The sequence below is a fragment of the Lactuca sativa genome, chromosome 7, assembly GCF_002870075.4.
Source record: "Lactuca sativa cultivar Salinas chromosome 7, Lsat_Salinas_v11, whole genome shotgun sequence".
Taxonomy (NCBI): domain Eukaryota; kingdom Viridiplantae; phylum Streptophyta; class Magnoliopsida; order Asterales; family Asteraceae; genus Lactuca; species Lactuca sativa.
Window position 1 is genome coordinate 4929883 of NC_056629.2, and position 13620 is coordinate 4943502.

At 39.0% G+C, this 13620-nt stretch overlaps 1 non-coding gene across 1 annotated transcript; it reads left to right on the plus strand.

The window, feature by feature from the left end:
* Positions 1-12751: 12751 nt before the first annotated feature.
* Positions 12752-12858, plus strand: LOC111915385 (small nucleolar RNA R71). The gene has a single exon (XR_002858157.2). It is a non-coding gene; the product is annotated as a small nucleolar RNA R71 (small nucleolar RNA).
* The last annotated feature ends 762 nt before the right edge of the window (positions 12859-13620 follow it).

The window sequence follows — 13620 nt, forward strand, 5'->3', positions numbered from 1 at the left end:
CACCTGAAAATCAAGGTCCAAACGTCGATGGTCTGCATTACTCTTTTGTCGGCTTTGTGTGACTCACAATCAGTCTTGCACCTGCTATATCATTTATTTGGTCTTGAGCACCATTTTAGTGCTCCCCATGACCTGATGCCTGACCTCGCCCCAAAAAATTGGAGTCCTGCACCTCCTCACATACAACATCTCAAAAGGTGGTCGGTCAATATTGGCATGATAATTGTTGTTATAGGAGAACTCGGCCAGTGGAAGATAAGTATCCCAACTCCCTCCAAAATCTAACACGGATGCGTGGAGCATATCTTCGAGCGTCTGAATCGTCCATTCACTCTATCCATCGGTCTGGAGGTTGTATGTGATGGGTTTTATAGATAACAAAGATAATATTTTTTGTGGAAAATGTAAAACCCTAAGTTCACATACACCCTAAGGATCTAAGTTTTCACTATTGAATGCAATAATCAATTTGAATATCAAGAACCCTATTGTAACCCTAGTAATTTCGAAAATAATTAAAGGGTATTTGATTATGCTAGTAAATAATCAAAACAAAACCCTTCTTAAAATTGCTTGGAAACTAGCACTAGAAATCTCATCCTTTTAATGGTTCACATCAACCCTAGTAACAAGGAGGTTTAAAGAGAGAGGAGAGGGGAGCTCAAAATTTTGGCCTTGGCTTCTTGGAAAGGAGTGGGTGAAATCTGAAGCTAGGGAGGTCTTTATATTACTAAAGGAAACCTTGGGCTAAAGCTAGGGTTTTTTGGATAAGGCCTAGATTAATTAATATAATAATCAAGCTGCCTTATCTCCTTATCCACGCACCCTTGGACGAAAATTATATGTTATTCCTAGCCAAAATTTGTCCACCCTATTACATGGGGTTCTAGAGTCTTCCTGCTTCAACTTTCTATAAATAACCAAATAGTCCCTACACTTTATTTAATCAAATTAATCTTAAAATTAACTCTAATTAATTTCTGATAAATTATTAATTAAATAATACGACTTCTAATTAATATATTATTTTCATAACATATTAATAAATCCATTTTAATTTCTAATTAACTTATTAATCACATAATAAAATAATAAATCAGTCTTTCTCTCTCTCTCTCTCTCTCAAAGTCATCCTTTTCAATTACTAGGTTTGAGGGCAACCCAAAACGACTTTGCTAATAATTCAGGATTATACTAATTTAGTTATTGACTTATACACCTAATCCAACAGTCTCCCAGTTGGATAAGTTTAAAACTAAATTACTAGTATAACTTCTAAACTAAATAGCAAATAGTGCTTCCGTAGCAACTATCAAACTCTAAACAAAATAGAGATTGGTCCTAAGATAAGTGATCCAATATTTCTACATTCTACTACATATCGTACAGACATGAGACATGGACTAGAATCAATCTCCTTTTCCAAAATTTTGCTTTCCAATTTCCTGATTTGTGATGACGACATAAGACTTCTAATTGAACACATCAACCGAGTCCTGGTTGGGCCCAACACTTAATTCAACATCAAATCACCGAGGGGCCCAAAGATATCGCTTTTCCCATTAGGCAAAAGGAACGAATGAACTTCGACTTATATGCTTGTATCCTTTACTCACACAATCATACATGATATTGCGTTTTATTACATCATGTTACTGACGCGTTTTCGCAATATCATTGTACAATCGACTTGTAAATTACAACTCATATATCTCTGTTTCAAAAATATAATATCATCTCAAAATTACTCATGATATAATCCATGAAGTAATCTCTTAGCGTGGGTTTATCTGATACTTAAATCTCCATTTCTAAGTACTCATGAATATTGTAGCAATACAATTATTATGTATAACATCTTTAGAGAATCTACAATCTAATTAATGATAATTTTAATCCACTACTTACTTCCCAAAGTATGAGCGACTGTGGAATTTGAATAATTAAACTATTCTTGAAGTAAAACATGAAAAACGAAACACAAGAATAAATAATTGATAAAGGCGGTAAACAAACTCATAAATAATCTCTATTATTTAACCACCAAAAGTTAATTACATTTATTTTTTTACAAGTTTCAAACTAATCATCTAACTACAAAACTAATATCATCTCTTAATCCAATGCTTCTAGCATGATGATTGTGTTTAACCCTATTAGAGCCTTCGTAAAAGGATCTACAAGATTCTCTTCTTATGATACCCTCTTCAAAATGAGGTGACTTTCTACTCTATAATATAATGGTACTTTATGTCAATATTTCTTGACTTACCATGATCTCTTGGCTCTTTAGTTAAAGCAACCACACCTTTGTTATCGCATTAAAGTTTCATTGGTTCCTGAATGGTTGGAGCTACTCCAAGGTCTCAAATGAAGTTCTTCAACCAAGCTGCTTCCTTTGATGCTTCACTTGTTGCTATTAACTCTGACTCACAGGTAAAATCCGCCACTATGTCTTGCTTGGAACTTTTCCAAGTAACTTCTCATCCATTTAATGTAAATATCCATCCAATTTGAGAACGAAAGTTGTCTCTATCTGTTTTAAAGATAGTGTCACTATAACCAATCACTCTCAACGTATCACTACCATGAAGGACTAGAACCATGTCCTTGTCCTTCGTAAATACTTGAGAATGTTCTTAACTGTTGTTCAATGATCTCTGTCAGGATTTACCTGATAGCGACTAACCATGCTCAAGGAAAAGGACACATCAGGGCGAGTACATGTCATAGCGTACATGATTGATCTTACAGCCGAAGCTTAAGGGACTCGACTCATATCAGCTATCTCTTCATCCGTACTTGGGCTTTGAGTCTTACTCAATTTTGCATTACTCTGAATATGTAGCTTTCCTTTCTTGGAATTTTCCATACTAAATCGTTTTAGTACCTTGTCTAAGTATGTACTTTGACTAAGTCTAATTAGACTGGTCTTTCTATCTCTTAAAATTCTTATCCTGAGAATATAGATTGCATCTCCTAGATCCTTCATAGAGAAACACTTTCCAAGCCAAAATTTTACTTCTTGCAAGGTTGGAATGTCGTTTCCTATTAGTAGTATATCATCAACATACGATACTAGAAAAGTTACTATACTCTCACTAGCTTTGACGTAGACACAAGACTCATCCTCACTTCTAGAAAAAAAATTCTTTGACTTTTAATGGAAGCAAAGATTCCAGCTATGAGATGTTTGTTTCAATCCATAAATGGATTTCTCATTCTTACACACTCTATTAGGAAACATTAAATCAATAAAACCCTCTGGCTGACTCATGTGAACATCTTCAGCCAACTTCCCATTAAGGAAAACAGTTTTGACATCCATCTGCTAAATTTTATAATCATGAAAGGCAACAATGGCGAGCATTATCCTAATAGATTTAATCTTAGCCACTGGTGATAAGGTCTCATCATAGTCAACCCCTTGCGTTTGAGTAAAGCCCTTTGCAACCAGTCGTGCCTTGAAAGTGTGCAAATTTCCATCCATGTCAGTCTTCTTTTTGAAGATATATTTGCAACCAAATGTATTTGGACCAGGTTGTTGATCAACCAAGTTCCAAACTTGGTTGTCATACATGGAATTGATCTTGCTATAGGTAATGAAGTGTCAATAGGTTCAACAGGAACCTCATCCTTTGGTTGACCTCTAGTATCATCTAAGTTTCCTTCATTGGTTGGCTCTTGAATCTATTCAAGGTTAATTGTACTCCCACTGTCCTCTTTGCATATGATTTCTCTCTCGCAAAAGACTCCTCTTCGTGCTACAAAGACCACGTTTTCATTAGGCCTATAGAACAAGCATCCAAAGGACTTGTTTGGGTAGCTAGTGAAAATACATCTCTCACTTCTAGCTTATAGCTTTTCATGAGTCTCTCATCTAACAAAAGCTTCACTACCCCAGACTTTGATATGTGCTAACGATGAACTTTCCCTGTCCACATCTCGTGAGGTGTTTTGGCAACTTTTTTGGTAGGGACAAGATTTAGGATATGTTCAGTTGTCTCTAAGATATACCCCCAGAAGGAAATGGGAAGAGTGACTCAACTCATCATGGAACAAACCGTGTCCAACAAGGTTTGATTGTGTCTCTCATCCACACCATTAAGTTGTGGTATCCTAGGAGGAGTCAATTGTGAAACTATTCCACATTCCTTGAGGTAGTCGTGGAACTCGATACTAAGATACTTTCCTCCTCTGTCAGATCGGAGCATCTTTATATTCCTGTCTAATTGATTCTTGACTTGATGTTTAAACTCTTTGAACTTTTCAAAGGTTTCCAATTTATGTTTGATCAAGTAGATATAACCATATCTACTATAATCATTTCTAAATGTTACATAAAATCGATTAGCATCTCTTGTGGTGGATCTTAAGGTCCCACACACATACTTGTGTATGAGGTCCAACAAACCTTCACATCTTTCGCAAGATCCAGCTAAAGGTATTTTGTCATCTTGCCCAAAAGACAAGATTCACATTCGACATTTGGCCTTAGGTCAAATGATTCCACGACTCCATCCTTTTGGAGTTGGTTGATGTGTTTCTTGTTAATACGCTCAATACGACAATGCCACAAGCATGCCGTTCTAAACCATTAGACGAATGAATGTGAAATACACTATTGCCTAAGCTATCAACACAAGTCACAGTTTCATACACACCATTACAAGGTAAAGCTTGAAATATTAAAACACCATTTTTATAAACCAGAATTGAACCATTCAAATCATTAAAAGAGTAGCGAAAACCATGTCTAAACAATGCATGAAATGAAATAATGTTTCATGTTATTTCTGATGAATAGCAACAATCTATCAAATCTAAACTAACTTCACTACTAAGCATAAGCTGATAAGTCCTAATCTTGGTAACTGGAGAAGATCGCCTATTGCCCATGATCAGATTCTTCCTCCTATGCTCCACCTTTTCACTTTCTTTTAGCCCGTACAAGTCAGAACAAATGCGAAAATCATATCCTGTATCAAGGACCCAAGAACGATTAGATTGTGAGTTATAAGTCTGAATAGTGTATATACTTGTTGACGATGGCTTCACCTTGCTATCCTTGATGTCTTGCAAGTATTTGGGACATATCCTCTTCCAATGGCCTTTGTCATTGAAATAATAACAAGTGGCCTTTTTGGGGTCACTAACAGCTGGAATATATGTGTTGGGCCTCGCCTTTATCCCATTGCTTGATGAACCAACATGGGCCTTGTTCTTCCAGTTAGCTTTGGGAGCAACCTTCTTTTTCTTCCCTTTTCCTTGTCTAACGATGAGAACAAGAGCATTGATAGAAGGGGCTGAATTCTTTTCCTTCATTCCTGGCTCATCATTCTGTAGCAAGTTGTGGAGTTGGGACAATGTGGTTTCTGCGTTGTTCAGGTGATGATTCAATATGAACTGATCATAACAACTTGGAAAGGAGTTTAAGACCATGTCTGTAATAACGTAAATTTTCGAAACAATTTTTCATTTTTTTTAAAACATAATTTCATTTAAGACAACCATAAAATCCAATGTAACATAGTCATAATACAAAACATATCAACCCCAAGATCAATCATATCCAAATCCGCTTACGTGTGTGTACGAGTCATGTCGGCGCCTTCCCACGGTCCTCGCTAGTACCTGAAACACATTACACAGAAACACTGTAAGCAAGAAGCTTAATGAGTTCCCCAAAATACCACTTACAAACATACGCCTTTCCAGGTGATGTGCACAAAAGTACCCACTAATTTTAATATTTATAACCTAACAAACTTAGACTATCTATGCACTTATAGGCAGTGTACCTAGTCAGATTACAGTATAGCTTAGGTAAGTCGGGTGTCGATCACAGGGAACGGTGTTCTAATTAATTTACTTACTATTAAATTAACCTAATTTATTAACAAATTTAATAAAGGGTTTTATCTGATTTTACAAGATCAGATGAACTTAAATCCAATTCAATAAGTAAAAACACACACTCTTGTTTAGATTGAATCCACTTTTCCCTTATGGCTAGCTAACAATTACGGATTACTAAGTTGGTTTTTAATTATATTAGTAATTTAGTTCTATCTTACCAATATTTAACTAATTCATGTCAAACCATGTATGTTCACACATAATTAAACACAGAACCAATTATAGTTGAAAATATGCTATATAAGATTTGTTGTGTAAACGCAATTATGATCACAATTCTCGTTCTCTAGCACAGCTAAACTTTATTTATTCTAATTATTAACTAAGATTGGTCAATCCTAGCTCTAACAATTCAATGTTCACTAAATTATTAGGTAAACAGGTTCATGCAGTTTAATGGTCACTAAGCTACACAGAACATGTAATTAAACAATTAGATAAACAAATATTAACATGCTAGGTCATACAAATCAAACACAAGCAAATTTTCACCAACTAAGCTTAATCCATAATCATATAACTATTCATAAGTTCAAAGCTTCATCTAGCTAAACAAGAGTAGCTAGATTCAGCTGCTCATTATAGTAATTAAACTAACACAGCTAAAACTAATGAAAGACATGTTCTAAAAATAAACCTTTACTTCTTTTGGTGTTGAAAACCCTCTTCCAGAGCCTTTCTTTCGTTCTTATTCGTCTTCTGGAACTCTTTTTCTTCTGCCAAAAGTCTCCCTTTTCGTAATAATCATCAGAACTTATATAATGCTTAAAAACTAGCGCCACGTCGTGGCCAGGTTGCGCCACGTCGTGGGCTTCAAGAAATCCGTATTCTTCAAGGAAATCCTCCGCGTCGCGATGCTTATCTTCTGAACACCCATGCCACGTCGTGGGCTTCATCGCCACGTCGTGAAATTAGCTCTTATCGTGAATTTATTATTTTCTTGTCTTCCAAGCCTCCCATGTTCCCCATTTTGTCACCTTTGGTCCCTTTCTTCGAAAATCCTTTGTATTGACTGAAAATAACAATTTAAACTCATAAGTATCTTTATTCTAAACATATTATCAATTTATTAATAAAAATGTACTTAAATACTGCCTAAAAATAAGTGTAAATATGGCAATATCAAAATACCCCACACTTAGGTTTTGCTTGCCCTCAAGCAAATTTCAACTTAATTCTTAATTACTAAAACTACACAGAACAATCCGACTCTAGTTCAGCCATTATGCCAAAACCTCAACGCATGCATTTGTGTCTAAAATTCTCCTAAAGTACTCCCCATACTTTAAATACTCACAATCTTCATAAACACTCACCCACTTTTTCCGAACAATGCTCATTTTATGCAACCCTCCGAATCCATCCGCAGAAAACCTCCCAACCTCAAGGTATTTTTAGTTGAGCAACCTAAGCGTACATAAACTAGAATTACAATTTTTCGATACCACTATGGAGCTCTATTTGAATTCTTCATTTCTTTGACATTTGATCTTTAGTTTCTTTGAATTCACCACCTTTGTTTGATTTTTTTGGGTATCTTCAACTTTTTGGATTTCTTCAGAATTTTGATCTTTTGATCTTCCCTTTATTTGCTCCAAAATTCTTCAAACTTTACTCGTAATTCTCTTTTTTTTTTTTTTTTTTTTTCACATGTAACTCACTTTTTTTTTTCACTCAAAACCCTACATGCTTAAGCAGAGGCGCTCAACCTCAACCTTTATTGGTTAATGATAATAATTTTCCTGGATACATTTCAGGTTTAGGCTGCTAAACCTATTGCATCCCTCAGACCAAGCGGGGTTATGTTTTTGTTCCATGATTTCACTAAAATAAGGGAAGCCACAAATGCACTATAACGTGTATTGGCTCAACTAAACATTTGAACTTTCATCGGATCATCCTGCATAATACTAGCAATTATAGCTCAAATTATTAGTACTAGATTCAATTAATTTCAATTTTCCAAATTTTCTGGCAATTTACTAGCAATTTACTGTTTCTACCCCTACCCCACACTTATTTCATACAATGCCCTCATTGTATGTATAAAACAAATCAAAATTAAAGACAAGGGAGAAAAAGGAACAGACTCCCCTGGGATAGTGGTGTGAGCATCTCCAAAAGCGTGGACAAAGTACAATTGGACTTTCAAAAATCGAAACCCGGTGGAAAACTGGTTGAATACGTAAATAAACCACGAACCGCACTCGAAACTTCAATTCGTCAAAGTGTGTATTTGTAAGGAAAAATGTGGCAATGATAAACTGGATCTCATCGTGATATGGGTTGACACCGCAAACACAAAAAAAACTAAACTACCAAAAATTTCAAGAGCGCCACGACGTGGCACAAGGAGTCCACGTCGTGGAAACTGAACCTCAGCAGAAAATGAGTTGTTTGCTTTATTTACTCTAGCAGCTTTGACCAATGACTAACTGGTTGCCGACGCTTCTATGCAAATATATTTCCCAACTATAACCTCTCTCCTAATAGACCCCACACTTATCTTGAATTGTGGTTCCGACTCACGACTCTTAGCTTCTTTGACTAGACAAACACGACTCGAAAGTTAACCTTCTATGCTCCTTAGAATTCCAACGCTAATCTGAAAAATGAGATCAACCCAAAAGAAAAATAAAGTAACATAATAGTCTTAATAAAGTTTTACATCACATACTAAAGTTAAAAAAAAAAAAACTACTCAAAAACAGAACAAATAAAATCAATCATCATCTTGATCTTGTGCTCCACTCGGCCCTGCTCTATCATCTTGTGGACGCCATAGCTCCTCCCATGTCGGAAAATAGGGATATTGTGGTGGCATAGAAGGTGGTCGGGTCACACCCAAATGTGAATAGATACCCTCAGTAAGCTGGGTATGGTAAATAGCATGACCTCGTAGATTATCCAAATATGTTCCCACCCGACTCTGAAAAGGGTCGGTGGGCACTCCTTGCACATACTGCGAAGCAGCACGCTCTCGTTCGACCTCACCTCTAGCCCGCACATTCCGACGCCTCGGCCTAGCTGGTGGCTGCTGTCCCGGCTGCACTTCCTCCTGTTCGTCATCGATCGGTGGTATAACAAAGCGACCCCCGATATTCACCACCGCGCGCATCACACCCAAGACTTGAATGGTCAAGTCTGTGTCCGGGAATCGAGTGAGATTCCTCACAAAGTCAGGGTTCAAAATTTGATATGACCTAGCCAGGCGAGTAACCAAATGCCCCCCAGTGATCGGGCTCCCAGGCCTAGAATTGGCCGCTTTCTTCCCCATAAACCTTGCCAACATATAAGGCAGATCACAACAAACCCCCAGGGTAATAAGTGTCCATAAATAAAATAGATTCTGGATGGGGACCTTATCACCATGATGCTTGTGATTGATTGAAAACGTGATAAGGCGGTGCAAAAATCGGAACACAGGATTCCGTATTTGTGACTCACTCGAGTCACGAGTGTTGTACTCATGGTTAGAAATGCCCCGCCAAAACTGCACATCCAAAGTACCCGGAGTAAAATCCCGCACACATCCAAGCAAGAAAGGAATAAAAAATGGAGATTGCGTCTCCACTTCCGTATAGAGCCCCATACGCCAAGCAAACTCCCGAAGACTACACTCACGATATACACCTCCAAGACGAAACACAAGTGCCCTATTGTAGGTGACATCAAGGGTGCGTTCTTCAAAACAAACGGTAGAAAAAAATTCTACCGACAATTCCCGGAACACGGGTTCTTGAATGGCGAATAGATTCCTCCACCCGTGACAAGTGAACGAAAATTGATCTCCAACATAAGTCTTCGACCAATAACGTTCCAGTTCCACTACCATTCCCACTCTACCCAGCCATCCCCAATCAATAATTGGGGCTATTGCAAACTCCCTATTGTATAACCATCCAAGTCGATTCTCGTAGGTTGTTAGCAACGGTCGGGGAATGTTTTGAGGGAATTGATATAGAGGATGTATGCTTGCTACATCTATCGGGCCCTCTTCCTGCTGGACAGCTCGTCGTGGTCCCATTTCTGCAAACAAGAGCAAAGCAAAGCAGCAAACATTAAAACATATATAAGGGCCTGCCAGAAGTCACGACGTGGCCAGGCTGCGCCACGTCGTGGAGCTTGACGAACCCAGATGCTGAAACGGACATGTTTACGTGCGATTTCCATAAACATAATTCTTGGGGTTTGTTCCTATGGACTTTTAAATAATATGGAAACTAAAATCGGACACTAGATTCAACCAATTTCGTGAATCATTCAAACCCTAATCACGACAACTTGAAATTGGAAGAAATAATTGCAAAATAATAAATAAAACACGTACCAAATGGAGTAATTAGCAAGATCTTGCAACGAATTTAGAAGTATAATAAGAAATTGGCAGTAGGGTCGTGATGTTCCCGTGAGTGCGGCAGTCTTCCAAGTGGGGATAAGGGGTTTCTCGGTCAAAGGGTTTTAAGCGATTGGTCCCCCCCCCCCCCTGATTTTTAAAGGCCACGACGTGGCGGGCTTTGCCCACGTCGTGGACCTTAAATTTTCTCAGATCGCGAATTATAATTAAGCCCACGACGTGGCTGGCTATGCCCACGTCGTGAGAGCTGTCAGATGCCAAATTTTAATAATATTCATCTAATTGACTAATTTCTTTGCAAATATTTCATTATTTAAAGTCCCCTACAACTATTTCTCTGCTTATTACCGGTTTTTAGATGATGAATTGATGTCTTTCCTAATTAAAAAGAAAATAAATAGAAAAAGAAAATTGCAAACCAAACTCGGGTTGCCTCCCGAGAAGCGCTTCTTTTTCTTGGAGTCTTGAGCTGGACTCCGTGCCTTCTACGTTGACTCTTCGGAAGAGTCTACCACCAGGATCTTTTGTTCCTTGAACCGCCGTTTATAAGCTTGAACTCTCCTTTTATACGCCTTCTTTGAATTTTCTTTTTTAGTTTTTCCATCTTCTTCATGCTTTCGTTTTGTGCCCTTTGTGTGTTCCTTGCTCTCCATAGCGTTGCCCTCTTTTTTCACCTCCGGCCTTGTTTCTTTTGAAGTGACTTCCTCTTCATCACTTGTCATTTCCTCGTCCTCTTCGCTCACCCAAGAAGGTGGGTTCTTGTAAGCTATGACTTCAATCAAATACGGAACAGATGCCCTGGGTTTTGTCCTCTTGGCTTGATGAACTACCTTTATCTCTTCTTCCATAAGCTTTTCCAACTCTTCTAGTTCATTCTCCTCATTAATCGTGAACACTTCTTCTTTATCTTCTTGAAAATCATTTCTTATCCCGAAGACTTCTTGTTCATCTCCAACCCTCAAAGTGAGCTTGGACTCGTGGATATCAACCAGGGCACCAGCAGTGTTAAGAAATGGCCGACCAAGGATTATCGGAACATCCGTGTCTTCTTTCATGTCCAAGACTACAAAATCTATTGGAAAAAAAAAATTTCCGATTTTCATCAAAATATCCTCCACTATGCCTCGGGGTTGTGTCACTGAACGGTTCGCCATGTGAATCTTCATCTTTGTAGCCTTCATCTTCTGAATCTCCAATTTTTGATAAAATGAAAAAGGCATTAGATTAATGCTAGCCCCGGAATCGGCTAAAGCATTAACCTTCATTTTATTCCCAAACTCGCATGGAAGAGTGAGGCGTCCAGGATCCCCCATCTTTTATGGTGTTTCTCCCAACACAACTTTTGAAATTTGCTCACTTAGAATCACTGTAGACTGTTTCTTTAATTGCCTTCGCGTATCTATCAAGTCTTGCAGTAATTTCTGGTTCTCGGAAGCTTTGGATAAGGACTCAACAAAGGGAGTATTAATTGGAATCCCTTTCACATGCTTCACAAACTCTAAATGTTCCTTCTCCAGTTGACTAAGTGCTGCACGGGTGGGAAATGGCATAGGTGGATGATAATCTGGAATAGGCTCAACAGATTTTTGCTCAGACTTGCGCCACGTCGTGTCCAGAGGCGTGCCACGTCGTGGCGAGCCTGGTTCAGCATTCTTTCCATTTTCGATCCTTGATTTCTTGGGCTGCTGCGGTTGTTCTTCCAACGCCTCCAGGAACTCTGATATTGTATCTTCTTCAGTATCGATGGCCATTACGTGAGATTGGGCTTTTACTTCGGGATTCTTCGGGGACAATTTTTCATGGACTAAAGTGGCTAGTTGACCAAGTTGTACTTCAAGGTTGTGGATGGAGGCTTGCTGGTTCTTCATCAAGGTTTGTTGTTCCATGATAGCGGAATCCATGGCATCATGTCTCTTTTCCGAAGCCTCCATAAACTTCATCAAAATGGTCTCTAGGTCGGGTTTCTTCTCGATTGGTGGCTGCTCCTTTTGGTAAAAGCCTCGACCTGTCTGCCTATACTTCTCTTCTTTTTGCTTTTTATACTCTTCATAGGGCAGCCACTCCTTCTTTGGTTTCCTCCAGTCGTCATCAAACTTATCCCCACTAGAGTAGCACACTTGAGCTTTTCTGTTCCCAGACTCATCCATATTGCAGTCCTTGGTCAAGTGTGGACCACTGCATCGCTCGCACCCCACTCTTATAGCATGTATCGACTGGTCCATTTGTGTTATCCGGCGATCCATGTTATTTAGCATGGCCATGACAGCTGCAATTTCTTCAGTTTGGGTCCCTCCACCGCCTTTACTTCCGTCTTGCCTCGGGTTATGGTACTCGCGAGAGTGTTTCGCGAATTCTTCGATGAGCTCCTTGACCTCCCTTGGATTTTTCTTTGTCAACGGTCCTTGAGAATCAAGGAGTTGTCTTGTCATTACATTGACCCCATCATAAAAGATTGACATCTCTTGCTGCACATTTAGGTCATGTTGAGGGCAATTTCTGAGTAGGCCCTTGTACCGCTCCCATGCTTCGTATAGTGACTCCCCCGGTTGTTGCTCAAAGTTGGCTATCGCCTTCTTGAGTTTGGCTATCTTGGATGGCGGGCAGAACTGGTGCAGGAATTGCTCACGCATTTGAGCCCAAGTGGTGATTGTACCTGGTGGGAGTGCTTTTAACCACTCCTTAGCAGCTCCTTTGAAAGTGATAGGAAGCATCCTAAGCAAGACTGTATTTCTTATGACATTTGGGACATTGAAGTAATCAGCAATGTCGTTGACTTTGTCTAGATGCTTAAAAGCATCCTCATGATCCTTCCCGAAAAATGGGATGTCCTTCAGTGCTGTCAATATGTGTCCCTTTAGTTCAAATGTGGCAGTGGCAGGAATTGCGGGTTGGACTAACCCAGGACCCATGTCATCTCGGATCCGCTTTTTGTATGCTCCCATGGACATTTCTTCAATCGCTGCCATCTCGTTCCTTGGCTCGTTCTCGGGTTCACTTGTGTGTTCTTCAAATTCTGGCTCGGTATCGCTTTCGGACTCGGTTTGCACGGGTGTGTGTTCCAAATGCTCAAAATTGCTCTTGTGCTTCGCTGATGAGCTGGACTCTCCTGTCTTCTTTCCCGACTTCCTAGAAAAGGCTGACTTCAATTCTTGCAAGGGCGTCTTTTTCTTGTGAAGTGCAGATTCGGGGTCTTCCAGTGGTGGCACCAAGTGTGTGTTTGAGCTTCTGGTCATGAACTCCTGCAACTTGCTAAACTAAAACGTAAAACTGAACTAAAATAAGAAAAACTAACTACCAAATATAAAATTTTAAAAATTTTGCCTGTCCACGTCGTGGCAAGTATG